At 38.1% G+C, this 27,923-nt stretch overlaps 1 protein-coding gene across 1 annotated transcript in view; it reads left to right on the top strand.

Moving 5' to 3' along the window:
* The window catches only part of CPO (carboxypeptidase O), a 125,456-nt gene that overhangs the window by 33,817 nt on the left and 63,716 nt on the right, over window positions 1–27,923 (top strand). The window contains 2 exon segments of the mRNA XM_069075272.1: window positions 17,355–17,444; window positions 20,885–20,940. The gene's annotated coding sequence lies outside the window, so the exon portion shown is untranslated.

Raw genomic sequence — 27,923 nt, 5'->3', positions numbered from 1 at the left:
ATCTACCTCACAGGGTTGTTATGAGGAACAAATGAGGTAATGAATGTAAAGTGCTCTGGAAATACTAGAGAGTTATATAAATACTAGTCATCATCAGCATCAGCAATAGCAACAGCAGCTATAGGCAAGTTACTCCACCTCTGAGTCCTAGTTTATTCATCTGTAAAATGGACTTAGTAATACTTTTATTCATCTGTAAAATGAACTTAGTAATACTTGTACTATTTACCTTACAGAGTTGTTGTGAGGAAAGGGCTTTGCAAAATATAAAATTCCTAAAGAAATATGTTACTATTAAGAAAATGTGTATTCTGAAATATCTTTTGAAACCCTTTGGTTGGTTGCTTATCATTGTGTGTACTAGTTATCATATCAGCTGAGATGAGGAAGGTTAACATTTTTAGTATTTAACATATACCTTGAGGAACTGAGACCAACTTGAGAGAATGAAACCAGAATACTACATATTCATATTTTCCACAGAGCCCTATTTCCGTGGAGCTTTGTAGTATGATGTTCTTGAAGGTTTTGTTGGCAAACTGTAAAGTCTAAAAAGTTCTCTTGAATTGGAAAGGCTCTGAATCTGGTCCCAAGAAGAAGGAGAATCCACTTTTCGAGGACCAAGTTGGCTAAGATCTCAAAGGCTCCTCACCAGTTTGGCTACAGTAAGATGAATTTTTGAGCCACAAGGTTTGAAGGCCTACAAAATTACAGAGGGGTTGTGATATGTTTTGGGAAGATAGCATTGTCAAAATTAGACATTCTTGAAGAATCTATCATTGTATATATGCATATAGGCAGCTAGGGGGGTGCAGTAGATAGAGCACTGGGTTTGGAATCAGGAAGACTCATTTTCATGAATTCAAATCTGGTCTTAGACACTTACTAGTCATGTGATCCTGGGCAAATCACTTAACCCTATTTGTCTCAGTTGCTCATCTATAAAATGAGTTGAAGCAGGAAATGGCAAAGCACTCTAGCATTCTTGCCAAGAAAACTCCAAATGGGGTCATGAAGAGTTGAACATGACTAAAATGACCAAACAATAACAACAAATATACACACATTTATATCCACACGCAGGTCAATAAATGAGAGCTTTGTACACTGATAAAATCACGGGTCTACTAAAAGAAAATTGATATATATGTGTTGTTGTAGGAGCAATGTCCTACATTTCCCTTCCCCCTCATGTGGATCAGTCTTATTTTTCCTTAAAAGTTATTGCCACCTTCCTGGAGACTTGATTAGCTGAGGGAACTAAAGGCTTAGACTGTAAACACTATTTCCTTTTCACCTGAGTCAAACCAGTCACAAGAAGAACTAAGGGTTTCTGACTTGACTGGTGGTTCACAATAGATAGCTCAAGAAAGGGAGCTTCATGTACTTGAATCAACTCAAAGTATCCTTATTGCTTGGATATCTTTCTGCTATGGCTAAGTAAATCTCTCTCTTTTTTACTGTTCAGTAATAATATTAATAATAGCTAGCATTTATATGGCCCTTAAAGATTTGAAAAATACTTTATAAATTTTATCCTCACAACAAACCTGGAGGGTAGGAGTTATTATTATCATCATTCTACACATAAGGAAACTGAGGCAAATGGAGGTTAGGTGATTCATCCACACTTATATTGCTAGTAAGAATCTGGGACAGGATTCTAGCTCAGGCCTTCTTGTTTCCTTTTCCAGGGCTCTATACACTGTGCCACCTAGCTGTTTCTGAGTATCTGATTTTCTTCCAATATTAAACCTAACCTACCATGGAACTGGCCTGAATTAATTTCATAATATGCATATAAGTACATATATTGCACTATGTGTATGATGCACATATATATATACATACATAAACATTGAATGTACGTGTATACATAGGCATGAACATATATTTGTATGTATGTATATAACTGAAGGAAGGATATATTAAATTAATTAATATATATTAAATAAATTAACATGTATTAAAAAATAATACTTAAAGAGAAATGGGGGGGGGAATTGTTGCCAAAGAATGCAATTTGTTTCTCAAAAAGGGAGAGAAGAAGAGAAACCAGGCTAGAGAGTTAATTTTCTTATTTTAATGGCAATAATTTTTTTTAACTGAAGAACATATTAGAGAGAGAGATGAATGGTGGAAAAAAGGAGGATTTTTTTTTTATATGTGTTGTCTAAAACCAAGGACAAACAAGAGAAATCAAAGTGAGAGAGGAGAGGCTGGGAGAGATTGCTAGGCTATCCCAGAATGGAAGGAAAACCAGGCCTATCTTTCTGTATTTTTTAAACATGACACACAAGAGAAAGTGCAGCAGAGATTAAAGAAATCTCACATGGCAATTTGGAAGTTTAAATGAAAGTTAAGGGCTTTGGGGAAATATAATGATCACCTATGAAAACCAGATTTTGTACAGGACAATCTGAGAGTGGAGAGAAAGGATTTTTTTTTTCATTTTAAATATGAACTCAACAAGTACTGATCACCAGTGAATGACTGCAGAATCAGCAGCACATGGTGGGAAGAGAACTCTTAATGGAATGCTGGTCTTCTCAGACACACACACACACACAGAGATGGATAACCATTATTGTGATTAGCATCATATCTTTTTAAAAGGGGGTTTTTTATGTCTTTTATGCCAGTAGTTCTCTGATATAGGAGCCCCTCTGCTACGGAAGCTTCCCTTGTAGTAAACCAACCCAGGACCATGTCTGACATCATGCTATCCCCATCATCCCCTACATGTATAATGGAAAAGCAGGAAGTCTATTTCCTTACTTGGACTCTAGAACAAATTGGTCATAGCATTTAATTGGTGTTTCATGGCTTTTTAGCATTGTCACATTCTCCCCATTTTATTAGAGTCAATTGCTGCCTCAAACACTTACTAGTTGTGTCACTCTGAACAAATTAATCTCTCTGAACCTCAATCTTCTCATCTGTAAAATGACTCTAGTACTATTCATCAATGCTTCCGCTGGCATCTGTGACATTCAGGCAGTGGCTGGTTAAGAGCCCCTGGCCCTTAGGGACCAATATCCATCCTTTTCTCATGGGAGTTTTAAAGAAAAAAGTTCTACCCTGGTAGGGACAGACCCAAAATAATTCTTTAGATTTCTAATCTTGGGGAATTTTGGTATTGACAATAGAATTTCAAATAGTGTCCAAATTTATTTTTAAAGCTACTTTTCAATTCTTTCAGGGTAGCTAGGTTGCTCAGTGGCTGGAGCACTAGTCAGGAAGTCAGGAAGATTTGAGTTCAAATTGGCCTTAAACACTAGATGTGTGACCTTGGGAAAGTCACTTAACCCTGTTTGCCTTGGTTCCTCATCTGTCAGATAAGCTGGAGGAAAAAAAACTGCCAAATCATTCTAGTATCTTTTTGAAGAAAACCCCAAATGGGATCATGAAAAGTTCGACGTGACTGAAATAACTCAACAACTTCAGTTATTTCAAGAACTCAATCTAACCCTTCCCCCATTGTAATTTTTATTTCCTTTCATGGTTTGAATAACATTCTATTTGACCTGTTACTTCTTTTTCTGACAGTAATTGGTTCCAATGAGAGCACACCCCTAATGACGACCCAGAGTAGGAAGTAGAAAGCGACTCTGGGATGAGAGCTAGCAGGGACTCGAGGGCAGAAAAGAGCATTATTGAAGGGGCTGATCACAGAGTCAAGACGTGGTACAGCAGAAAATGAAGCCAGAACAGGGTTAATAAATTGAGAGTAGGGGTGGCTAGGTGGCACAGTGAATAGAGTACCAGCCCTGTAGTCAGGAGAACCTGAATTCAAGTCCGGCCACAGACACTTAACACTTACTAACCTTGTGACCTTGGTCAAGTCACTTAACCCCAAATGCCCTGCCTTCCCCCCTCAAAAAAAAAAAAACAGATTGAGAGTACACGGAAGGAGAAATAATAAGGATATGGAACTATAAGGATATTCACAGAAGAGGAAACTGAGTCCCAGACAGCTTAAGGCAAAAAATCAGCATAAACTATTTAAGTACCTACATGGTGTAAGGGGTTGAAGATATAAAAGCAAAAATGTATCAAAAAGTCCTTCCCCTTGAGAAGCATGCATCCTACTGGGTAGATAATGTATATAAATATATGCAAGATAAATAGAAAGGTATTAGCAGCTGAGATCTGGACATGTGTCATGTAGAAAGGTGAATTCTAGGCATATTTTGAGAAAAAAACTAAGCTTGAACAGGCAGATTGAGGAAGGGAGGGAGGGCTAATGGAAAAGAGATGGCAAGTGGAAAATCATGTTTGAGCAACAGCATGACGGTCAATTTGGCTGGAACGGAGTATGGGAAGAGGAGTAATATAGAACAAGGCTAAATGTAGATGACTTACAAGGGCTTTAAAAGTCAAAGAGAAGAGTTTTTATTCGATCCTTGTGCAATAGGGAGCCATTAGAATTTAATGAATAGAGGAATACCATGATTAGACCCACATTTCAGGAAAGATCTGGTGGAAGGAGAGATTGAAGTAAGGAGAGACTTGAGGCAGGGAGATTAATTGGAAAGACTTTTTCAGTGATGTAGGTAAGAGGTGAAGAGGGTGTAGGTTAGGATGAGTAGAGAAAAAAGACGGAGGTGGGAGATGTTACAGCATGTGGCAAGTATGTGGCACATTTTCTGACATGAAGGAAGTACGTAATGAGTGCTTTTAAAATTGATTGGGTATGTAACTAGAGTGCACAAGGTTGGGGACTTAAGGAAGAATGGTAGTGTCTTTGACAGTCATAGAGCAGTTTAGAGAAGAAGTGGGTTTGGGTATTACATGACTTTGCTACTGTCACACAGAGAGTAAGTGCCACAGGTGTGATTTGAGTCAAAGTTTCTCCTGACTAAGCCTTGAACTCTCAATAGGTTCTTTGCCACTTCATCATAGTACCAAAGGGTCAGATGAAGCTGGAAAACAGGGATAGGAGAAGCAAGGGAGCAGAAGAGGTAGAATGGGAGATTTGATCAGCATGGCAATTTCGCTGTCCCAGGTCCTGGTCATGGCACAGTTTCAAGTGAAGGGGAGGTCTAAAGTATGACTGCCCAGCACACCGACCAGAGTAGAAAAGAATTTATGGGAATTCAATGGTTGTCGACATGCTAGTTATATCAAGGCAAAACCATTCAGCACCACTTGCAATAATTCAGGTACAGATGCTCACAAGATACACACTCAAGCCAACTCTAATCCATTTGTCAGAGTCCAACTGTTAAATTTTTAGTGTGAGTATTTAAAGCTTAGAAACCAGGAAATTCCTACAAATCAGGGTTTGATTTATTGTTTTGTTTATTGTCTAGAATTAATAAAGTGTTAATAATTGAGATTAAATTTCAAAGTATGTGGGATAGGTACCTTTTTTCTCCCAGAGAAGTCTGGTTGTTAAACATTTACCAGCCATACCCTTTGTATTTCTCTATAAACATTGACTGAGATCATCAGGAACAATAGCATGCCAGGACCTTTTGTCCTCTACTGTCTCTCAAAGGCTGTCCCAGTTCATGTTCGTTGTTTCAATGACACTATCTATGCATTTCATCTTCTGTTGTCCCCTTTTCCTTTTGCCTCATATGTGAATAATAATGATATTAACTAGCATTTATATAGCTTCAAGCTTTGTGAAGTGCTTTGCATTTATTGTTATTTGAACTTCACAAAACTTCTGCTAAAAGAGAATAAAGTCAGTGTTGTAGTTCTGTGCCTCCAAGTACACAGAATCATATTATTACCCTCAGGAGTAGCAGCCCACAAAAGGTGTCTCTGCCCAAGAAGGGGCAGCTTTGGAACATTTGCTTGGAAAGTAGGAACAACTTGGTGTTGAATATGAAAGGCAAGACTCCTGACTGAATACTAAACATTTAGCAAAGTCACATGGGTAGATTGTCATCACTTTTAGAAAAAAAAATTCTAGACATTCACAGAAGCTTCACTTTCAAAGTGTTAGCCAACAAACAAACAAACAAACAAATAAATAAAACCCCATGGAATAAATTACGGTAAAAGTAAAATTAAACTTTGCCTCTTAGAGTCCCCCCTCTTTAACATTTAAACCAATCAATAAGTGTTTATTATGCAGTCTCTTCTCTTAGTAGGGCATACAAAGAAAAAGGGAAGATAGTGCTTGACCTTAAGGGTCTTACATAATGTTGGGGGAGATAACAAGTTACTTGGTGAATACAAGATACAAATAGCGCTTTTCACTACCCTTTGAGGCATTAGCTCATTCTTCAAATTCACTTGTGACTTTTCTTTTTTTCTTTTTTCTTTTCATAAAAATTCTTTAATGTGGTTGTATAAAATTTTTATCCTTTACAAATTAAGGTGAGTTGAGGATGGTACTGTTTCTTTTTCAGTATAATTGAATCCCATTTATTTACAATGATTGGATTGTTTAAAATTTCCTGTTTGTTTTGAGGAAAGGGAAAAGGATAACCAAAATTAGTCAACAATCATTGATTAAACACTTGCCATGTGTCAGACACTGCACTAAGCACTAGAAATACAAAGAAAGGCAAAAGACAGTCCCTGCCCTCAAGGAGCTCTGCTTCTAATGTGGTAGACAACACGCGAACAACTATGTACAACAAAGTTTGAATTTGAAGTAATTCCAGAGGAAAGACACTAGAATTAAGGGGGATCAGGAAAGATTTCCCGTTTTCTATATTATTTTTATTGTGATCGCTATGATTTCTTAAGTTATATAACATCTGGCAAGTCATTTACATTCTCTGAGCTTCAGTTCTTTACCTATAAAATGAAAAATTTGGACCAGATCACCTCCATCCAGAGTTCTTCTGCATTCTGGCATACATTTTTACTTTATTATAAATCAGGTTTTGCTCATGCTATCCCAAAGAGATCATAGAAATGAAAGACCCATATGTATAAAAATGTTTATAGCAGCACTTTTTGTGGTGGCAAAGAATTGGAAATTAAGGGGGTGCCCATCAATTGGGGAATGGCTGAACAAGTTGTGGTATATGCATGTTACGGAATACTATTGTGCTATAAGAAATGAGGAGCAGACGGTCTTCGTATTTACCTGGAGAGGCTATACAAACTGATGCTGAGTGAGAAGAGTGAGAACCAGGAGGAATTTGTACACAATTACAGACACATCATATGTGTGATGACCAACTTTGATAGACTGGACTCTTCTCAGCAATGCAGTGATATAAGTCAATCCCAAAAGACTCATGATGGAGAGAAATATGTGCATCCAGAGAAAGAACTAGAAAGAACTAAGTTTATATCCAGGTGGAAGCAAAATACCTGATCTTTTTCGTTCTCTTATTTGGTTTTATGTCCTCTTTACCATTTTTCATTCCAGCTGGTACAATCCGTCCTTATAACCTGACTAATGTATAATGTGAACGTATTTACAGATCCTATACTTGACTATAAGCCGCCATGGAGGGGAGGGGGACAAAATGTGAAACTCAAGGAATTGTGGAATTGAATCCTGTAAACTAAAAGGAAACAAATTAATTAAAAAAAAAAGATTAAAAAAAAAAGATTTCCTGTTGAAGGTGAGATTTTAGCCAGCATTTATTTAGTTGCTCAGGAGTAGCATGTCAGGGTATATCCTGAGGTTTCAGAGACCTTCACGTCTAGGGGAGAAAAGTTTTAATGCAATATGCAGGAGTGTGAGATGGAAAGTTCCATTCACTTTGTTGTTGCTGTTGGACCTAGAAGAACCAAATCTCAGAGCTAAAAACCAAGGCCGGAAACCAGATTATCAGGCTTAAAGGAGTAAATAACAGAAATTAAATGGAAACAATCATTATAAAAACTTATTAGATTCACTTGAGAATGAAGGGAAAAATAGATGCGAAATGAGGTGACAGAAAGGGCAGCAAGGTCAAGAAATGAGCATTTTTTACAACAGTAATAACAATAATAGTAATCATAGCTAACAATTATATAGCACTTACATTGTGCTAAATGCTGTATAATTATCTCATTTAATCCTCACACCAACCCTGGTGGGTAGGTGCTATTATTATCACCATTTTATAGAAAAAATATAGGAAAGAAACTGAGGCAGAGATTAAGTGACTTGTCCAGGGTCATACAACTTGTAAGTGTTGGAGGTCAAATTTGAACTCAGGTCTTGAGACCCTGTGGGGAGATATGGACATATTTGAAGCAGAGAATGTATCAGAATCAGAGATCTCATTGTGAAAAGGATTATAGAACAGATTTAGAACTAAAAGAAAATTTAGAGATTGTCTAATGCAATCCCTTAATTTTACATATGAGCAGGTTGAGGCCTAGGTAAGTTAAATGACGTGCCCAACATCATAGAGGCAGCAATTATCCAAAATGAGATTTGAAGCCAGGTAAGGATAGTAGTAAAATTGATGACATTTTGAAAATGATGGCTTACCGATGAATGGTTCTTAATAAAGATTCCAGGAAACCAGCGATTTGTAGAAACTCTCTTTTCTATTGCCAAGTTAAAGATCACATCTTTCCTTTCTGTTAATAATCAATGATCTGTTTTGGGGGAAATGCATTTTTGCAAAGGGTTGGTTTGGGTGTTTGTTGGGAAGTCATTGTTTTGTTGGAACCAAGTGCATCAATAAAATAACAGAAAGTTTTGAAGGAAAAGAAGAATGTTGACTTTCTGCTCATTCCCTTCTTAATGATGTGTTAGTGTCTAGTGAGGCCAGCACAAGTCATGGCTGGTTTGGGAGGAGCATGACTCCATGCTTTTGATAGAGAAAGTTTGGAAGAATTCACTGCAACTTTCTGACTCTCTGGCTTCTGTCTGAACCCTTCCTAGCCTGTCTGCAGCAGCCCTTGGTAGCCCTTAAATATCCTGGGAATTTTGTGTGAGGTTGCCTTCTTCCCAATGTTTGTATTTCTAGCTTGTCCACATGGGCCAGGGACAGCCTCTCTACTACCCAATCAATCAACTAGTCTTTATCAGTTGCCTACTATGTGTCTGGTACTGCATTAGACACTGGGGATTAAAGCACCTAAGCATTCCCCCAAAACAGATTATTGATTATTAATAGAAAGGAAATATGTGATCTTTAACTTTGATAGTAGAAAAGGGAATTTCTTTCCCTGTGATACCAACATCATTTAGAAATCTCTCATTTTCTAGGATCTTTATTAAGAATGAAATTAAGAGGGGCGGCCAGGTAGCACAGCGAGTAAGAGCACCGGCTCCACTGTCGGGATGACTTGTGGATCGAATCCGGGCTCAGGCACTTAGCACCCACCCAGAAACACCTGGCCATGTAACCTTGAGCAAATTACTTAACCCCGATTGCTTTAAAAAAAATTTTTTTTAATTAAAAATGAAAAAAATTAAATTAAGGGGGCCACTAGGTAGCCCAGTGAATAGACCACCATCCCAGGAGTCAGGAGGACCTGAGTTCAAATCAGACCTCAGACACATAGTATTTACTAATCATGTGACCTTGGGCAAGTCACTTAATCCCAATTGCCCTGCCTTCCCCCTCAAAAAAGCAAAAAAAAAAAAAAAAGAATTAAATTAATAAGAGCAGGAGACATCACTACCCTCAAAAGAATTTCTATTTTCTGATGGGGATACAGTACGGCTACAGAGAAGTAAATACAGGATTTATACATGATAAATGGGCAGTGATGGAGTTAAAGGCAGGAGTAAGGAAAGGCTTCTTGAAGGTTCAGCCTTCAGCTGAGCCTTGAAGAGTTGTGAAGTGTTTGCCGAGGCAGAGGTGTGATGAGGATGAGCATTGCAGGCAAGTGAGACACAGACCAGGAGGCAGGACAGGGAAACATTGAGTATGGGGGAGAGCAAGACAGTTTGAATGGAACTTAGTGGCTATGGGAGATATCTGGTGTATAATTAGCCTGGAAAGCTAGGCTTGAGCTAGATTGTGAAGGACGTTAAATGCCAAACAGAGGGATTTGTACTTTATTCTAATGGCAAAGGGGTTCCCTTGAATAGAGGAATAACATGGTAAAACTGTGCTTTAGGAATATTGATTTAGCACTGCTGGCTGCTCCCACCTTTCATTTTGACATGAATGAAACTCAAGGCTTCCGGTGTTCTTTCTCTTTGAATGTCCCAGGCTAACAGATAGGAAAAGATCTTAGAAGCCATCTCATCCAATTTATGCAAGAACAGGAATCCCTAGCAACATACACTCAAATTGGTTATTGGCAGTAGAGAGAGGAAGGACCTTCCCTGACAATTCTCTCTTGACCCTTCAATTTGTAATTCACAGTGGTTAGAGGCCTTGACTTTCATGACAATATGAATCCATGGCTGAGGTTTGCTACAAGCCTCCATCTTAAAGGAGTACTGCTTATTCTGGTTAATGGAGACTAGATAGAATGTTCTAGGCTCTTCAACAACCTGAGACCTGCTCTGAGCAGAATGTGATTTGTGGTGCCCTGAAAATGCCATCTCTGGCCATAGAGCAGTTTTTTGGTGTATGTGGCAGGTTGCCTTTGTATTCCCACCACCTGGAACAGTATATGACACATAGTATAAACCTGAGAAATGCTTGTAGATTGACTGAAAAAACAAATGAATGAATAAATGAAAAAATGAATGAGTGGTGAGGGAGACTGGGGAGTAGTTACTGTGTCTCTGTTTCAGCAGACACTTTGCCTTCTTGGGCTTGTCTTGAACCTTCTTCTTGTGTTCAACCAGAAGGAGTATGGGAAAAGAGGAGGAAGAGGTCATATTTAAAGTTTTCCAGTATTCCCTTGTCCCCTTGCACTGGCTGATTAAGCTGTCAGTCAGCATTTGACCAGCAAGGAACAGTCTAACAATCAATTAGAACTGTTACTAGCTGGTCAAATGTTGACTGACAGCAGGTGACATTGGTGTGCCCCATAACTATTTCTGGAGACCCATGAATACCAAATTCCTATATCTAATCCTGCATACACTGGATATTTTTTTCATAAAAAGTCAACAGTATGATATTATTTATCCACTTAATTTGTTAGGGAGTTAGTCTGTGTTTCCTTCTGTACAGGAAAATCCTTAGGGAATTTTTTTGACAGGGCATGGACTGAGAATCATGCTGGTTCCAGTTCCACCTTCCTCACCTCAATATGATTTTATATCTTATGTCAATGTTAAAAGATACATCAAGCGAAGCTTGGAGGGGAGAAGTAGTCACTGAAGCTTCACAGGGCAGTTAGCCTGATTTGCCCCTTTATGTATAAAGTAGCCACGCTTTCAGAACCTCAGCTACTGGCATGCTTCCTCCTCCATAAATTGATGTCCAGTTTGTAGTCACTAAAATGCAAGGTTCTGAGGAAGGAATCTTATCCCATGTAACTCATGGGAGGGGGTGGATTTGCTAAGCAATCATTGGCTCAGAAGGCCTTGTCTGTTTCTCCTTCTAGATGTTCTGATCTGTTTCTGGGATCATAAATGAACTTTGCAGAGGCATTAGACCAGCCATGCATACAAAACAATAGACCTTTTCCTAACATGACACCCCCATGATACCTTGGTGGTTGAGCAGACTGAATGCTGGACTTGGAGATGGGAAGATCAGAGTTCAAAATCTAGGCTCAGACACTAGATTTGTTATCCTGGGCAAGTCACTTAACTTTACTCTCGCTCATTGTCCTCAATTATAAAATGGGAATAATCATTGCACCTACCCACAAGGTTGTTGTGAGAATCAAATGAGTTAACATATGTGAAACGCTTTCCAAACATCTAAATGTTATATATATATATATATATATATATATATATATATATATATATATATACACACACACACATATATATATATATATATATATATATGGAAGCTATTACTATAATGTGAAGAGGTGACTGAAGAATGATGGGGAATGCATTCAAGCAGACTGAAATCATCAGACATAACCAGAGACACAATCAGAACCCAGACAGGGCATGATGTACATGGTCTAGGACTTGGGTACAAGTATCTTCAATCATATCAAAAAGAGGGAAAGAGGGAGAGTCTGGATAAATCAGTGACAGGCACCCTCTGGACCTGATATCCATCCAGGTTATGCCAGGCCTATGTGGGACCTACACACAAGAGGGTAATTCCTAGATATGGAAGCGGTTTTGTTGGAGGAAGGGGGAAGGAATGTCTTACTCATCCTTTTTTTGTTTTTCCATTTCTGTTATTACAAATATCATGACATCAATTAACAGAGATGGGGAGGAAAATTTCTAACATGGAAGTTTCCAAGTATATAGCACCTACCTCATAGGGTTGTTGTTGAGGTAGATGCTATATAAGGGAAAGAATGTCAGACAGAATAAAGCAAGACACCTAGTGTGAAGACTACCCATTGTATGAAAGCTCATACTGAAAAACTGTGAGTTTTTCTGAACTGATTGCGACACTATATTCAACACCCATAATAAATGAGTTACCCTCCTGGTAAGAAATAAATACATTTAGAAATCACTGATCATGGAGATTAGGCCTATGTAGGTCCAGTTGCAATGAGATTAATAACTACCCTACTTGGTCAAGATATAGAAAACAGGTTAATGGATAATTTAAGTCTGTGTGTTCCTTTCCTTTTTCTTTTTTCTTTCTTTTTTTGCCTTGGAAATCTGAAAATTACAAAATGTGTCCCTCAGGAGGCACACTGTCTTCTTTCCAAGGGGCAAATTCAAAATAAAGGCAATGCTATTGAATTGTTTGATCATTCAAAGGAGAGATGTGGTGAATTAGATTCAATGAACCACTTGAGCTGATGAAAAATAAGAACAATATATGTGACAGTTTAAAAGGACAGACTAGGAAGAAACAATCTTCAGCCTTAGCTTACTTACTTGTCGGCTTTCTTATCGCTGTGCAGAAGGAGATGGTACCTGATAGTTGCTATGGTAACCATGCTCCTGTTCCCTCACTGGAGAATTTTCGAATGAAAAAGTGCATGAGCTCTCTGTTAAAGTGGGGAGGGGGCACTCTTGAAGATGGCATCTTGCAGATGTAGAACAATAGTGTGGGGGTCAGTCTTGCTGAATTCAGGGCCCATGTGTCTTAAGAACTTCCTGTTCTTAAGGGTGGCCTGGGCTCCTGGATCTACTCAGGTTGTCAGCAGAAAAGGCTTTCAGAATAAAGACTGAAGAGTCAGCCTGGTCATACTCCCTCTGAAGCTGGAAAGCTTCATAGTGCTGAAACTTTGATTCTCCATTAGATTGTGAACTCAACTACTTTGTATCTTCTTCTGCCAAATATGTTGTGATCTGTGCAGCTCAAATCTGGGACGAAACCTGCAGCGCAAAGCTCTCCAACTGTGTATGAGTCACAACATTCACAAATCTTGGTGAGAGAGTCAAATGGTTGCCTCTGTTTCTCTGAATCCTGAAAGGTTCATTCAAGTCCAGTCCTTCCTATGAGGGCTCCTCTGAGTTCAACTCATAGTGATGTTTCTTTGAACTCCTATATCACTGATCTGGATTATTCATTTGGCACCTAGTAGATACAGACTTAAATTGTAAATTATCTTGTCTTCCAACCAGAGCATAGAGGATGTCTTATACTAATTCATAATGTTCCTTCCAGCTCTAAAATTTTATGATCTAATGTTTCTTTTTATTCCTTGTGCTCAAAGATGCTCAAAAATGATGCTCAAAAATATTTAGTAATTTGTTGATTGATTCTGTAACCTATGGCCCAGTTCCGTCAAGATTTGGATTTGTATGGGAAGGGTTCAGTTTTGGGATCCTACACTAAAATCCATTCTCTGAGAACTTCAAAATATAGCTCTCATCTAGATCTCCACTGGTAAGGACCAAATGGTTCCACTTCCCTTTGCAAACACTCCATGTAACAACATATACTGGATATAGGATAGGCTTTCTTATCTCATAAAGAGAAAGAAGAAAATACTATACAGAACTCACAATTGTCAATGACCAGTCAATATAATTATCCTTCCTCTTTAGTAGCGAGTCCCTACCCTCCTCCCCTAACTCCCAACCATGTCTATACAGTTCTCCAGACTTGTAGCAGTAACCTACAGTTTGAATTTTCTACAAAGAGAATATAATGTTGAAGTTTCTAAAAAAGCATCTTCCTGTATATTGAACCTTCATGGTCCAGATAACACATGGTAAAAGTAGAGGGTCAAGTTCAAGTTGTTGCACTTTTTATTCTAGGTCAGTCCCTTGCTATTCCTCCAGTTGTGGAGACAATGCTTGAGTCTTTTCTGTATGAGAGGTTGGTATCTCCAAGAATTCCACCCCCCCCAAAAAAAGGCTGAGAATCAGAACTTCCCAGAAACTCTGCATGAAATCCCTTCCTTTATCCAAGAGACTGACTCTGTGCAATTCTCCAAGAATTGGGCATTGTCAAGGGAATTCTCCCTCCTTTATTCATAAGGCTGGGTCATGTGACTTGCCTTCTTCCTGGGGATATATTGTTGAAAGTCTTTGTAACTACAATGTCCTCTGTTCCTGCCTCTTTGATGCTGTCCCTACCAAGATATAACTAGACATTCCAAAGCACCCAAGAGTCTCAGTGCCAATCTCCCACCCCACCTCTGCTGTGGCTACCTCCTTTGCACTCAGTGCTCTTAGTATCTTTTCGATTTGGGAAGAAGAATCCATTTTATGGACCATGGTGGGTGAAAGATAAAATAACTGAGGAAACAAAGGTTCAAACTTCAGAGCATATTTCAACAAGGTGTGATTGATGTAACTGGGTGGTAAGCTTAATTCTTTACACTACATAGGCATGGCCACATCCTTCACAAATAGCTACAAAGTGAAAAACAAACAAAAAGAAAACCAAGGGCAGCTAGGTGGTACCCTGCATATAGCACTGAACTTGAGTCAGGAAAACTCATCTTCCTGAGTTCAAATCCAGCCTCAGACATTTACTAGCTATGTGACCCTGGGCAAGTCACTTAACCCCATTTGCTTCAGTTTCCTCCTATAAAATTAGCTAGAGAATTAAATGATGAACCACTCCAATATCTATGCCCCAAATGGAGTCACAGTCAGACACAGTTGAAAAACAACTGTATAACAACAAGAAACTCAATGACTCCTCTCCCAGTAAGCAGAGCAAATTAAATCAGGCTCATCTGATGAATGTCCTGCATTTGAAGTTAACAGCTCAAACGCTTATTCACTAATTAGGTTTGTGCTGCTATTTTTCACACCCTTCTCACCATAATTGTTTTTTAAAATGTACATGATGTCTGAGGTTATTCAGAAGTTCTAGAGCTAGAAGGGACCTCTGGATCTCTCTAGAACAAATCCTTTTTTTATAGATGAGAAAACTGAGGCCCAAGAGGGTTGTGACTTACCCAGGATCACACATGTAGTAAGCTCAAAGGCAGGATTATGAATTCAGAGCTAATCCTCTGGCTACCTTTTTAGAGTTTTAGAGCAGACCCTTCTTTTAAGTAGAAAGGGGGTCACTGAATCAGACCTAAGGACTATTGCAGCTGCACATTGATTTGAAAAATCACAGATTAATGTTATCTGTATTCTATTGTATTTTTATCTATTTTGTTAAATATTTCCCAGTTCCATTTTAATCTGGTTGGGGTGCAGGGGAACACATGTTTGACACCTCTACTCTAGAGAGGGTTGTAGCAGCCAACCTTCCCGGAGCCAACCTCCCAGGAGTCACAGCTGCTGCTTCACAAGAGATGAGGCAGAGCAGCTGCTGCTTGGGCACTTTCAGATTTATTACGTAAGGGAAGGAAGTTCCCAATGAACCAAAGTGTTGTTGGCACTAACAGCTCTTATGGGGCACAGGCTCCCCAGTCCCTGTCGCTGAGAACAGTCACTGACGTACTAGTTACTGAGCAATCAAATAACTTTGTCATACCACAGCTGATATAAGAATTTAAGGTCTTTATTTGTGCTATCCTGTGCCTTTATTTCTTCTTCCCTCCCTTCTTTCTTTTCTTCTTCCTTCCATCCTCCTTTCCACTCTCCCTCCCTCCCTCCCTCCCTCCCTCCCTCTCTTCCTTCCTTCCTTCCTTCCTTCCTTCCTTCCTTCCTTCCTTCCTCAGCATTTAGGCTGAACAATGGTTTGGGAGTCAGGAACCAGGCTTTAATCTCAGATTTGCCACTAATTTACCTATCATTTCCTTTCTCTTGGCTTCGGTTTCTTCATCTATAAAATAAGAAGACTAAACTGGGCTGCTTCTCTCTCTCTCTCTTTTTTTTTTTTTTTGCTTTTTGGAGGGCAATTGGGGTTAAATGACTTGCCCAAGGTCACACAGCTAGTATTTGTGTTTAGTGTCTGTAATGGAAATGCAGATTTAAAGATCTTCCCTGCCCCTAGGCTAACATGCACCTGGAGCCTGGGGTGGGAGGCTTGTTTTTCAGTAGATACTTTTTGATTGGCCAGTGGGTCAATAAGGTTGTTACATTCTCTGAGCCAGGAGAAGGCTATATAAGCCCTGATGTGTAGCTTTGTTTTGGGACTCACTTTGAGAAGTGTTCTGTGATTTGATCTGAATTCTGGGAAGCCGTTGTTGAGAGTCCCCCGGCTTTGAAAAACCCAGAATGTGGAAACCCAGATGTTGACTGGGTATGGATGTAATGGTTGGACAGTTTGGAAATCTGTCTACTTGATGTTTCTGTCTTGATAATTATGCCTGTATACTTTGAGGTTCAGGGTGCTGACCTTTTCTCCTGAACAAGGTAAACAATATATGTCTGACTGATCAAAGTAAGCCTGTTAACCCATTTTGAGTTGCTTTCCTTTAACAAGCAGATCCAAGAACCTGTGGTAGCTGCAAACCCTGAGGACGCTTGGGGTGCTTGCTGCTACAGTGTCTGAGGCTGGATTTGAACTCAGGTCCTCTTGACTCCAGGGCCAGTGCTCTACTCACTGCACCACCTAGCTGCCCCTAAACTGGGCTACTTCTAAGGAGTCTTCCAGCCCTAAGATTTTGCGAGCCTATACTTAAATGTTTGTTACCAACCTGTAGGAAATGGATTTAAGAATGAGATAAATGATTTTTATTGATTAAAAACATCAATAATCATTCTAACCTCTTAACTCTCTCAGTGTGAGAAGTAATAACTGACATTTCTAAACTGTTTTGTACAATATTTTCTAATGCCTTTCCCAGGGCCCAAAGTTTGATTAGACAATCCTTGTCACTTTTGCATGACTTTATTTGGGGAGAAAGGATGTGGAACACTCTGTGAAAGGGGGAAATCTTTCACGTGTGATGACTAGCCACTCACGATGTTGTCTTTCCTAAAATGTGAATGCAAACTATTTTGGCATCAATTTCTTTAATTGCCCGATAAAACTGGAGGGAGGAGGGTGTATTTGTGGTGTGGCAGGAAGGAGGGTTTTAGAACTGTTCATTTCAACTGTGTTTTTTCCCCCATCCAGAATTGTGGAAACCTGTGCTGACTGAGAATACCAAGGATGCAATGAGACTCTACCTTACAATTTCAGTTTCTCCATTTATAGAGCAAAAAGGTAACTCAGAATATAGCATTGCATCCACAATAAGTAGATGCCCTTTTCTTATGTGAATGATCTTGAGTAACCTTATATTCCCACTTTCCCCAAAAAACAACCTTGAAATCCTTGAATCTAAACGCTAGATACATTTCTACCATATCTAGTAGAGAGTCTGACTCCCAATGGGGACTTGATTATACAGCAACTGGATGAATGTATGTACAAGATATTTCATTATACATACCAGCATAGTTCAGTCCCTGAAAGAACCTGTCTCCAAACTAGTACCTGCAGAAGTATGTTATTTTTATTTCAAGTTTTTTTTTCTGTTAAGGAACTTTCACTATTATTCCTCTAACTTCATAGAATTTTTTCTTTCTTTCTTTGTCTTTTTTATTCTTACTTTCAAAGAATGGATGGCTGGGGAAGGGAGGGAGATAGAATATATTCAGAAATTAAAGTAATATGAGGGGCGGCCAGGTAGCACAGCGAGTAAGAGCACCGGCTCCAGTGTTGAGAAGACCTGGAGATCGAATCCTGGGCTCAGACACTTAGCACCCTCCCAGAAACACCTGGCCATGTAACCTTGAGCAAGTTACTTAACCCTAAGTGCTTAGGGTTGGCCAGGTGGCTCAGCAAGTAAGAGCACTGGCTCCAGGGTCGGGATGATCTGGATTAAATCCGGGCTCAGATACTCAGCACCACACCCAGAAATAACTGGCCGTGTAACCTTGAGCAAGTTACTTAACCCCGATTGCTTTAAAAAAAAAAAAAAGAAAGAAAGAAATTAAAGTAATATAAAAACAAGATATCAAGAACTAAAAAAAAATTAATACCTTTTATGCACACCCAGGAATGAGTTCTATTTTATATCCAACAATTAAAAGGGCACTCCCCTCCCAACAACCCCCAACCCAACTCACCATAGGAGAAATGCATTTTTAGTAAGACCACATACTAAGGCAATTGGATTTTTTGTCAAAATAAACTAAATAAAAAAGGTTTTAAGGACTTCATCTTAATAAAAATTCTAGATGGTACACCTAAACAAGGAAAACTGGAAAACTCAAGTAGTAAGGAAACAATTGCTATCCTAGGCATCACATTTTGGAGTAGGTTGGAGGAAAGTTAGGTCAGTTGATAGATTTCTGAGAAAATTGGTTTCTAAACTCTCTTAAACTTTGGGATTGGTAGTAGGGATAGGATTTAAAGCCTCTGACCCCTTAACAACAAGTGACCATAAGTGATATGAAAACAAGATTTCCAATTTCCCTTTGCAAGAAGTTACCCATGAAAACTGGTATAGGATGAAATTGCATGCTAGAAAGTGTTGGTGGTTGGTTGGGAAGTTAGTTAGAAGGCTATAAGAGAAAGCAAGAATAAATTCCATGTTTCTGAAGCAGCCACTCCAAACCTTTAACCTTTCCCATAAGAGGTTAAGTATAAAAAAGATACAGAGGGCTCTAGCCCTGAAACTCCTGATGCCATGTTAGTACTGTAGGGACCTCAAATACTTAATGTTAGGCTAATGGGGACCCTAGTGCATTATATTTCGCTGTCAATATCACTTAAATCCAATTCACTTGCATGTCATAGCATTGTTTTCTTGATGTCATGGTCCTCTTTGAGAACGAAGGGCAAATAGCTGAGATCATGGGGTATCTGATGTGATTTCATTTCAGATTTCACTTACAGCTTTCAATTTTGTCTTGTGGAGTCATGTCTCCCTCCAACTGCAAGATTTTATATTTTTTATCCAAGCAAGAGAAGTAGATACCTCAGCTTGAGGAGGGTGTTTATAAAGTATGGGAAATTCTTTGTTTACATCAATAACCCTTTATGGCAATTTCATATCAATAAGTGTAATGAGCCAAATAAGAGAAAAGTACCAGTAAGTGGTAAGATAGCATTTTGTAGGCATGACCTTTGTATGAGATAAAGTGAGTGCATTCTTTAAAGAGGAGGAGGGCAAGGGGAGGAACGAGGAGTATACAGAATGGAAATTGCATAACCTTTCCTCAGAGACATGTGAAAAAAAGTCCTTGCCTGATTATCTAAAATCACTTGTCTTGTTGTCAATGAATTAACTTGTAATACATTTAGGAACATTTTAAATAACAAGTTTCATAGAAACCTTCACTGCCACTGACTACTACCCATGCATAAATATTAAATATTTTTTTTCAGACTCTGAGAGCACCGCATATAATCCTGCTTTTTGAGCAGAAACAAAAATGAGGAAATAATTGGTTAAGGTTTAAATTTTGGATATGTCTGAAGAAAAGAAACTGAGGTTTTCACGGCATTCTCTTTTCAAGGTGATAAATAAATCACTTCGTACAAATGCTAATTCCTAAATTAATGTACATTCTTCATTAAATCTCATTTGCTTTGTCCAAGGAAATTGAAATATTTTTAAAATGTTCACTCAAAAATCTTTACTAAAATTCCATTTGGAAAGCAGTATGATCTATTGAAAAGACAGGAAAGCTTTATCCTGATCCTAAATCACCAAATTTCAGTTTTTCTTATCTGTAAAAGATGGGAATAATAATAGCACTGCTAGAAACATCAAGTCCTGGAGTTAGAAAAAACCTCCAAGGCTATCTGGTCTAGACACTACCAGATATAGGAATTTCATCTCTAACATCTGTAACAAGGGGCTATGCAGCTTATGCTTAAATGACCCCTAGAGACAAAGAGCTCATTTCCTCCCTAGATAACCTGTTCTATTTTTCAACAACTTATATTGAGATTCTACAACTTCCATCCTTTGGTTCTGTCTCTGTTTTCTTGAGCCAAACAAACAAAATGCCCTGTCCACTTTCTACATGATTGTTCCTTAAATGAACTAGGACTAATAAACATCCCCATTTCCTTCAAATGATTGTGGTTTCAAGTCCCATCACCATGCTGCTTTTTCTCTTTTAGACATGCTACTGCTTAAAGATATCATTTATTGATGAATTGACTGATTGATTGAAACAAACTATTCTATATACATTCATTGGGTCCAGAAACCTGTCCAATGGGATTGTAACTTTTCTTATTCCAAACATTTACTTCTTAGTGCAACTTAAGAACAAACAGTTTTTTTTTCTACTACCAAACAACTCCCAGGGGCACCTTGTCACACGAACTTTTGTCTTGCATTTATAGCATTGATTTTTTTTTTAATGCTAGCACTTTATGTTTACTTTATTAAATTTCATCTTATTTGATGTGATCCATTGTTTCAGCACATTGAGAAATTTTGGGAATTTTAGTTCTATTCCTCTTAACTTCTTGTCATCTGAAAATGTGAAAGCATACCAGCTATATCTTTAACTAAATTAGTAATTATTGAGCATAGCATGGGTTAGTGGAAATACATTGGTTCTAGAGTCATAGGGTCATAAATTTAGAGCCAGAAGGAACCATAGAGGCCATTAAAGTCCAACCCTCTCATTTTACAGGTGAAGAAACTAAGGTTGTTGAGAGATGAAGTGACACATCCAGTGTTATATAGCTAGTAAGTATCTAAGGTAATATTTAAACCCATGTTATCCTACCTCTGAGACCAGCATTCTATCCTTCCAACTCTGGATCTTATGAATCCAGGATCATGTGAACAGGACCAAATGCAAAGCCCTGTGACTCCACTGAAGATCTCCTTCTAGGTTGGCATCAAACCATTGCTTTCTGGTCATTCTGAACCCACCTAAACTGAACTATATCATCTCTATCTTCCACACAAGAATACTATGAATTTGTTAATGCCTCACTTAAATCATATTTTACTATGACTATGACCAGATATAACATTCTAGAAATGCTATGAATGAAAGAAGTGAGATGTTTCTGAAATGATTTGTCTTGAGTGAATATGCGTTAGTTCATAGTAATTAGCATTTATCCTTCCAATAACACTCAAATTATGCCTTTAATAATACATTTGAGAGTTTAGCCAGGAATTAGCATCAAACTTGGTGGCCCAGAGCTTGAAGAATTTAACCTATTTCTTTCTCTGAAAATCAGGAAAACATTTTGCCCTTTTATGTCCTGCAAAAATCATCACATTTTCTATGCTTGTTCAGAGATCACTGACAGCATCTTACAATTCACAACTGTCAGTTTTTTGCACTTTAATATGTAATTTTCTGTGTCCAGTCATTAGAATTTATTATAGACAGGTGGTTCTCACTTAGCATCTCCTCAGCTCTCTTGGGTTGTAATTACCTTTTAACTATTTTTGTTTCATTCCTTCAAGTCTAAAGATGATTCTTCTTTTTTTTTTCACTTTTTAAATAGCATTTTGTTTTTTCCAATTACAAGTAAACACAATTTTTAACATTGATTTTTTAAATAAAATTTTGAGTTCCAAATTTTCTCCCTCTCTCCCCTCCCTCCTTGTTCCCTAAGACATAAGTCATTTGATATAGGTTTTATATATGTAATCATGTAAAACATATTTCCATGTTAGTCATGTTGTGAAAGAAGAAACAGAACAAAAGGAAAATACTATTAAACAATACAGAAAGTAAAAATATAGTATGCTTCAATGTGCATTCAATTAGTTCTTTTTTTTGATATGGATAGCATTTCCCATCATGAGTCCTTTGGAAATGTCTTGGGTCATCGTATTGCCGAGAAAAGCTAAGTCAGTCAAGTTGAAGATAATTCTTCTTGATTGACAAAATAGAATACAAGATATTTTGAGTAGGTCTGCCTTCTTCCTTTCAACCATTATTATGCTCCCAGTCATTTCAAGCAACATACCCTATTCCTTCCTTGGTCTTCTCGCCTCCAACATCATTGCTTTAAAAAGGCCTTTTTGTTGTCCTCAGCTTCCATCTCGAGCCTCAGTTCATTCTTGCCTTTAGTCTTTCTGATCAACCTCATAGATTTCCTATTTAGCAACTCAACTCTTTGGGTCATGAGTAATGAATCAGGTAACATTCAAGCAAATGAGTGGGAAAATGCTATAAATGTAAGGTAGAATTTGTTTGTTTTTTAAATGAGGAATGAAAGTTTTGTCAAAATCATCTAGACTGACTCAGAGGTGTAGGAGAACTGTGGATGAAACTAGAAGTCAGTACTAGTCAGTACTGTTCTGGTCAATGCTATTGACCCACATCCAATGCATCCCTACTTAGAAACCTCATAGTGGTGTGACAGTGACCTTGTGTTCTTGAAATCTATGCACAGAATCAAAGTTCTGGTAGTGTAAACCAAGCTAGAAAGACTTTAAATATAGCCCAATTGTGCCTGTCATCTAAGGAAGAGTCTAGCTAAGTTTGGAAAGGCTCACTACAAGAAGGTTATAAACCAGAGAATGGTTTTTATTTTTGCACATAGTTCCTCATTAGAAACTTCTAATAAGGTGCTGAGTTATTGTGATATTTATGAGATATCTTAGTACTCACTCAAATCAAATCATTGTTGTTAAAGTTTAGAGAATTCCTTTGACATGTGAATTCTATAAACCTCTTCTCAGCATAATGTTTTAAAAGGTATAAAGTAAAACAATTAGGATTACAAAGAAAACTAATTACATTGAAATGTAGTCATCCAATTTCTCATGATTCAGACAGAGGGAGTATACAGAGATAGAGGGCATGGGTGTGAGTTGACTATGATGGAAAGGTATCCATAAAATTAAGATTTGAGAATGAGGAATACAGTGGGAGAAGGGAGAAGAGATAGATAGAATTTGGTAAATTATCTCACATAAAAGAGTTTCAAAAGAGCTTTTGTGGTGGAGGAGAAGATGGGGATGGTGGTGACAGACAAGACTTGAACCTAATTCTCATCAGAATTGGCTCAAAGAGGAAATAATATTCATACTTAATTGGATATAGAAATCTCTTACTCTAGGGGTGGCTAGGTGGTGCAGTGAGTAAAGCGCCGGCCCTGGAGTCAGGAGGACCTGAGTTCGGTTCTGGCCTCAGACACTTACACACACACACACACACACACACAATAGCCATGTAACCTTGGGCAAGTTACTTAAACCCAATTGTCCTCCAAAAGGCAAAAAAAAAAATCTCTTACTCTACAGGGAAGCAGGAAAGGGGTCAACAGCCCCCTCCAAAGACTCCATGCATAGATTTCAGGGGTCTGTGAATTTTCAAAAATATTTAGATAATTATATTTCAATATAGTTGGTTTCCTTTGTAATATTTTGTATTTTCTTTTATACATTTTAAAATATGAATCCCAGTAGTTAATATAGTGCCTAACACATGGTAGACTTTGATAGTTGATTGACTGACTGACCGAGAAGAGGTCCATAGGTTTCAACAGACTGCTGCCAAAGGGGTCCATGACACAAAATAGGTTAAGAACCCCTCAACTCCAGTACATTATTCTTTTCAGCACACATTTTTACTTTATTTTAAAATTATTTCCTATAAACTTAATAGTGAACATTAATACAACTTACTGAGCTTGTATTCTATTTATAATTCTTTTTTTCTTTGCTTTTTGGTAGGGGAAGGGAGGGCAATTGGGGCTAAGTGACTCGCCCAAGGTCACACAGCTAGTACATGTTAAGTGTCTGAGACCAGATTTGAACTCAGGTCCTCCTGACCCCAGGGCCAGTGCTCTATTCACTGTACCACCTAGCCGCCCTTATTTATAATTATTCTAATTAAAGCACTTCTACATCTGTTTTCTTTTAAAAATATATTTATTTAATATTTTATTTTCCCCCCAATTACATGTAAGGATTTGATTTTCAAAATAGCCTTGTGAGGTAACAAAGGTATTGATATTCCCATTTTACATGAGGACAAATAGAGGAATAGTAAAGTTAAGTCACTTGTCCAAAGTTATCCATCTAGTTAATGGTAAGACCAAAACTTATTGTTAATGCCTCACTTAAATCATATATTACTATGACTATGACCAGATATCACATTCTAGAAATGCTATGAATGAAAGAAGTGAGATGTTTCTGAAATGATTTGTCTTGAGCGAATATGAGTTAGTTCATAGTAATTAGCATTTCTCCTTCCAGTAACTCTCAAATTATGCCTTTAATAATACATTTGAGAATTTAGCCAGGAATTAGCATCAAGCTTGGTGGCCCAGAGCTTCCTTGGTCTTCTTGCCTCCAACAACATTGCTTTAAAAAGGCCTTTTTGTTGTCCTTTGCTTCCATCTCGAGCCTCAGCTCATTCTTGCCATTAGTCTTTCTCATCAACCTCATAGATTCTTTCCACTGTATGCCCACTTTCCACACCACCTCCACCACTTCCTGCCACAGCAACACTTTGTAGAGTGATACAATGACACAATGGGCTCTCAGACGGTGTCACAGACTAAATGAAAGAGCATTTTAATTGAGCCGATTTTGGAATGGGATGACTCATTAGAGTCTACAAATATAAACTGAGAAGAGGAAGAAAGGAGGATGATATAGCTATTGTCATTCATTACAAGGCACAGGGATCCCTAATTAGATACTAAAATCTATTCCATATCCAGTTACACTGATTATCATTGGTTTCAAAGCCATCCAAACTTTCCAGTTAAATTGTATGAAAGAGGGATTAGATTTGTTTTGTTTGACTTCTGAAGAAAGGATTGGAAGCAATGAGTGGTTGCTGTGAAGCGATAGATGCTTATATTAAGGGAAATTTTTTTAATGTTTAGAGCTATCCTAAAATGGAATGGTTTGTCTTTGAAGGAAGTGCGTTCCCCAGAGGGATTTTCCAATAAAGGCTAGAATATCTTGGAGATGTTTAGAGACAATTCTTGTTCTATTAACAATTAAATGAGTTGGCCTTTGAGGTTTCTTCCAATATTGAGATTTTGGGATCTTCTTTCTCTCCCACTCTTCCCTCTTCTTGCTTTCTAACTCTTCTTTGGGTAGATTAATTGCCTTTCTGTTCTCATGGTTTTCCTTTCCAAAATCCACCAATAAACATTCTGGATGACGAAGTAGAGTCTAAAGGAAAAGGACACTGGAATGGAGGCCTGAGATTTGTGGGTATAAATTCTGACCCTCAAGCATACTCACAAGCTGTGGGACCATGGGAAAGTGACCTCATTTCTCTAAATTTTAGTTTCCTAATCTATAAAATGGGGACAGCAATATTGGCAATGCCTCATGGGACTGTTGTGAAGGAAGTTAAGATATACATGTGCATATATACACATATATACAGACATATATACATATATCTCTATGTATACAAATACACATATTTGTCTGTATATATTTATATGTAAATAGGTGCTAATTTTGGGGGGAATTGACCAACAATTTCATTATGGTAGATAATTGATAGCATAGGAAGTGCCTCTACCACTACAAGCTGGCAGCATTTCTACATTTTCTCCTTAGATAGTTACCTGACATCCTGAGAGATTAAGGCACTAAGAGCTATCTTCAAAGATCTATTGTGTGTCAAAGGCAGTACTTGAATCCTGATTTTCCTGACTCCTCCATCCACTATGCCATATTTTCTGTAATGAGAACCATCATCATCATCATCATCATTCCCCACCCTTGGCATGATACATTACCTCTTTTCATTTCAAGTCTACTTCAAGTCTCTCAGACCATCTATGTGAACCTAGGCAAATAATTCCCTGTTTACTCAATGAGAGAATTGACTTAGAGAGTCATGAAGGTCCCCTTTATCTCTAGAATTCTATATTTCCAAAATCTGACTCTATCTGGGACATTCAAATTATATCATCACAACACCTCATAATCAGTAATTAAAAATCATCAAATTGTATTTTATTATTAGAAAAGTGTCTTATTTTCCAAAGGGAAAAAATGTCAAAATCATTGGAGAAAAACTAACATATGGTAGTTTCAGTAACAAGAGAACTAAAAGATTTTTCACACTTCCCCTCTGTGGGAGACAGATATTGTTTCCTCCCACCCCCTCCCCCAACACACACACACACACACACACACACACACACACACACACAGAATCAGGGAATATTCTATAATGAATAATGGATACTTATTAGTGCAACTAGTGAGTATACCAGGCAAGATCTCACAGCAATTCAGCAGCAAACAAGCATTTGTTGAGGACCTACTATGTACAAGCCATTCTGTTAGGTACTAGGGCTAAGACATAGACTTTCTCTCAGTGAGCTTACAGTCTAACTGAGGGAGGGATACATATTGGGGGAATGGATTCAAATAATTCCCAGAGAGAGGGGAATAAGGACAAAAGAGACATCCAGACAGTATAGTAGGAGAAATTGGGGGAGAGAATTGCTTTCAGATAGCTGATAGGGTGGGAGAGATGGAGAGAAGAAAGGGAGAGATTTTCCCAAATGGAGATTGGTTAGGTGAGAAGGCAGGAATTCTTCCTAGGTGTGGGGGATGGTGTAAGTCAAAGCACAGAAAAAGGAGAGGTCAAGAGGAAAATAGTGGCTGGAGGGAACTCTGATTTGTCTGGTAGTAGAAGGATATGAAGGGGAGTAGTATGATACAAGGCTAGAAATACAGATTGGAACAGGATTCTTGAACATTTTAAACATGAAGATAAAGACTTTTTATACTTTGGATGGCAGGGAGGAGACATTTGAGTAGAAAAATGACATGATAAGAACAGTGTATTAGGAAGAATAATGGGGGAGTGGGGGAGAAGAAAGAGTCAGAAATGACACCATCTGACACCAAAATGATACTCAGAGGATGATGGTACCAATAACAGAAATGGAGAAATTAGGGGAAAAGAGTGTTTGGGGGTGAAGTTTGATGAATTCAGTTTCAGTCATAATGAATTTGAGGCTGCAGAAGGACAGCCAGATAGAAATAAGAAGCAAGCTGTTAAAAATATGAGATGAAAACTCAGGTGAAGATTGGGAGAAAAGATATAGATTTGGGAGTTATTTGCATACAGGCACTCATAATTGGAGCTATGAGTGAATTTGATCATCATAGGAAAGAATATATCTATATACATATACATACATGCATGCATACATACATATTGTGCATACAGAGAAAGACACAGATAGACAGAGAGAAAATAATGAAAGGAATAAGAACAAACCCTTGGTGAGAGTAAATTTATGTATTTAAGGGGGAAGAGAAAAATGAGGAGTTAACAAAAGATACAAAGAAGGAATAGCTAGAGAAATGGGGCAAATCTTGAGAATAAGGTGCTATGGAATCCAAGGAATGAGATGGTATAATAATTATGTTGTATGTTATAATGATATGTAATTATCATCGTATAATTAACAATAGAGCTTTAGTTTTATATATATAATACATAAGAGACAGAGAGAAAGAGACAGAGACACACACAGAGAGATAGAGACAGAGAGGGGGAGAGGGAGAGAGAGGGAGAGAGAGAGACAGAGACAGAGACAGAGAGAGAGAGAGAGAGACAGAGAGAGAGACAGAGAGACAGAGAGACAGAGAGAGAGAGACAGAGAGAGAGAGAGACAGAGAGAGACAGAGAGACAGAGAGAGAGAGACAGAGAGAGAGAGAGAGAGAGAGAGAGAGAGAGAGAGAGAGAGAGAGA

This window comes from Petaurus breviceps, unplaced genomic scaffold, assembly GCF_028583685.1.
Source record: "Petaurus breviceps papuanus isolate PSGF00001 unplaced genomic scaffold, PetGlider_PUasm1.0 90903, whole genome shotgun sequence".
NCBI lineage: Eukaryota > Metazoa > Chordata > Mammalia > Diprotodontia > Petauridae > Petaurus > Petaurus breviceps.
The sequence above is the reverse complement of the archived record's forward strand: the minus strand, read 5'-3'. Positions and strand labels throughout refer to the sequence as shown.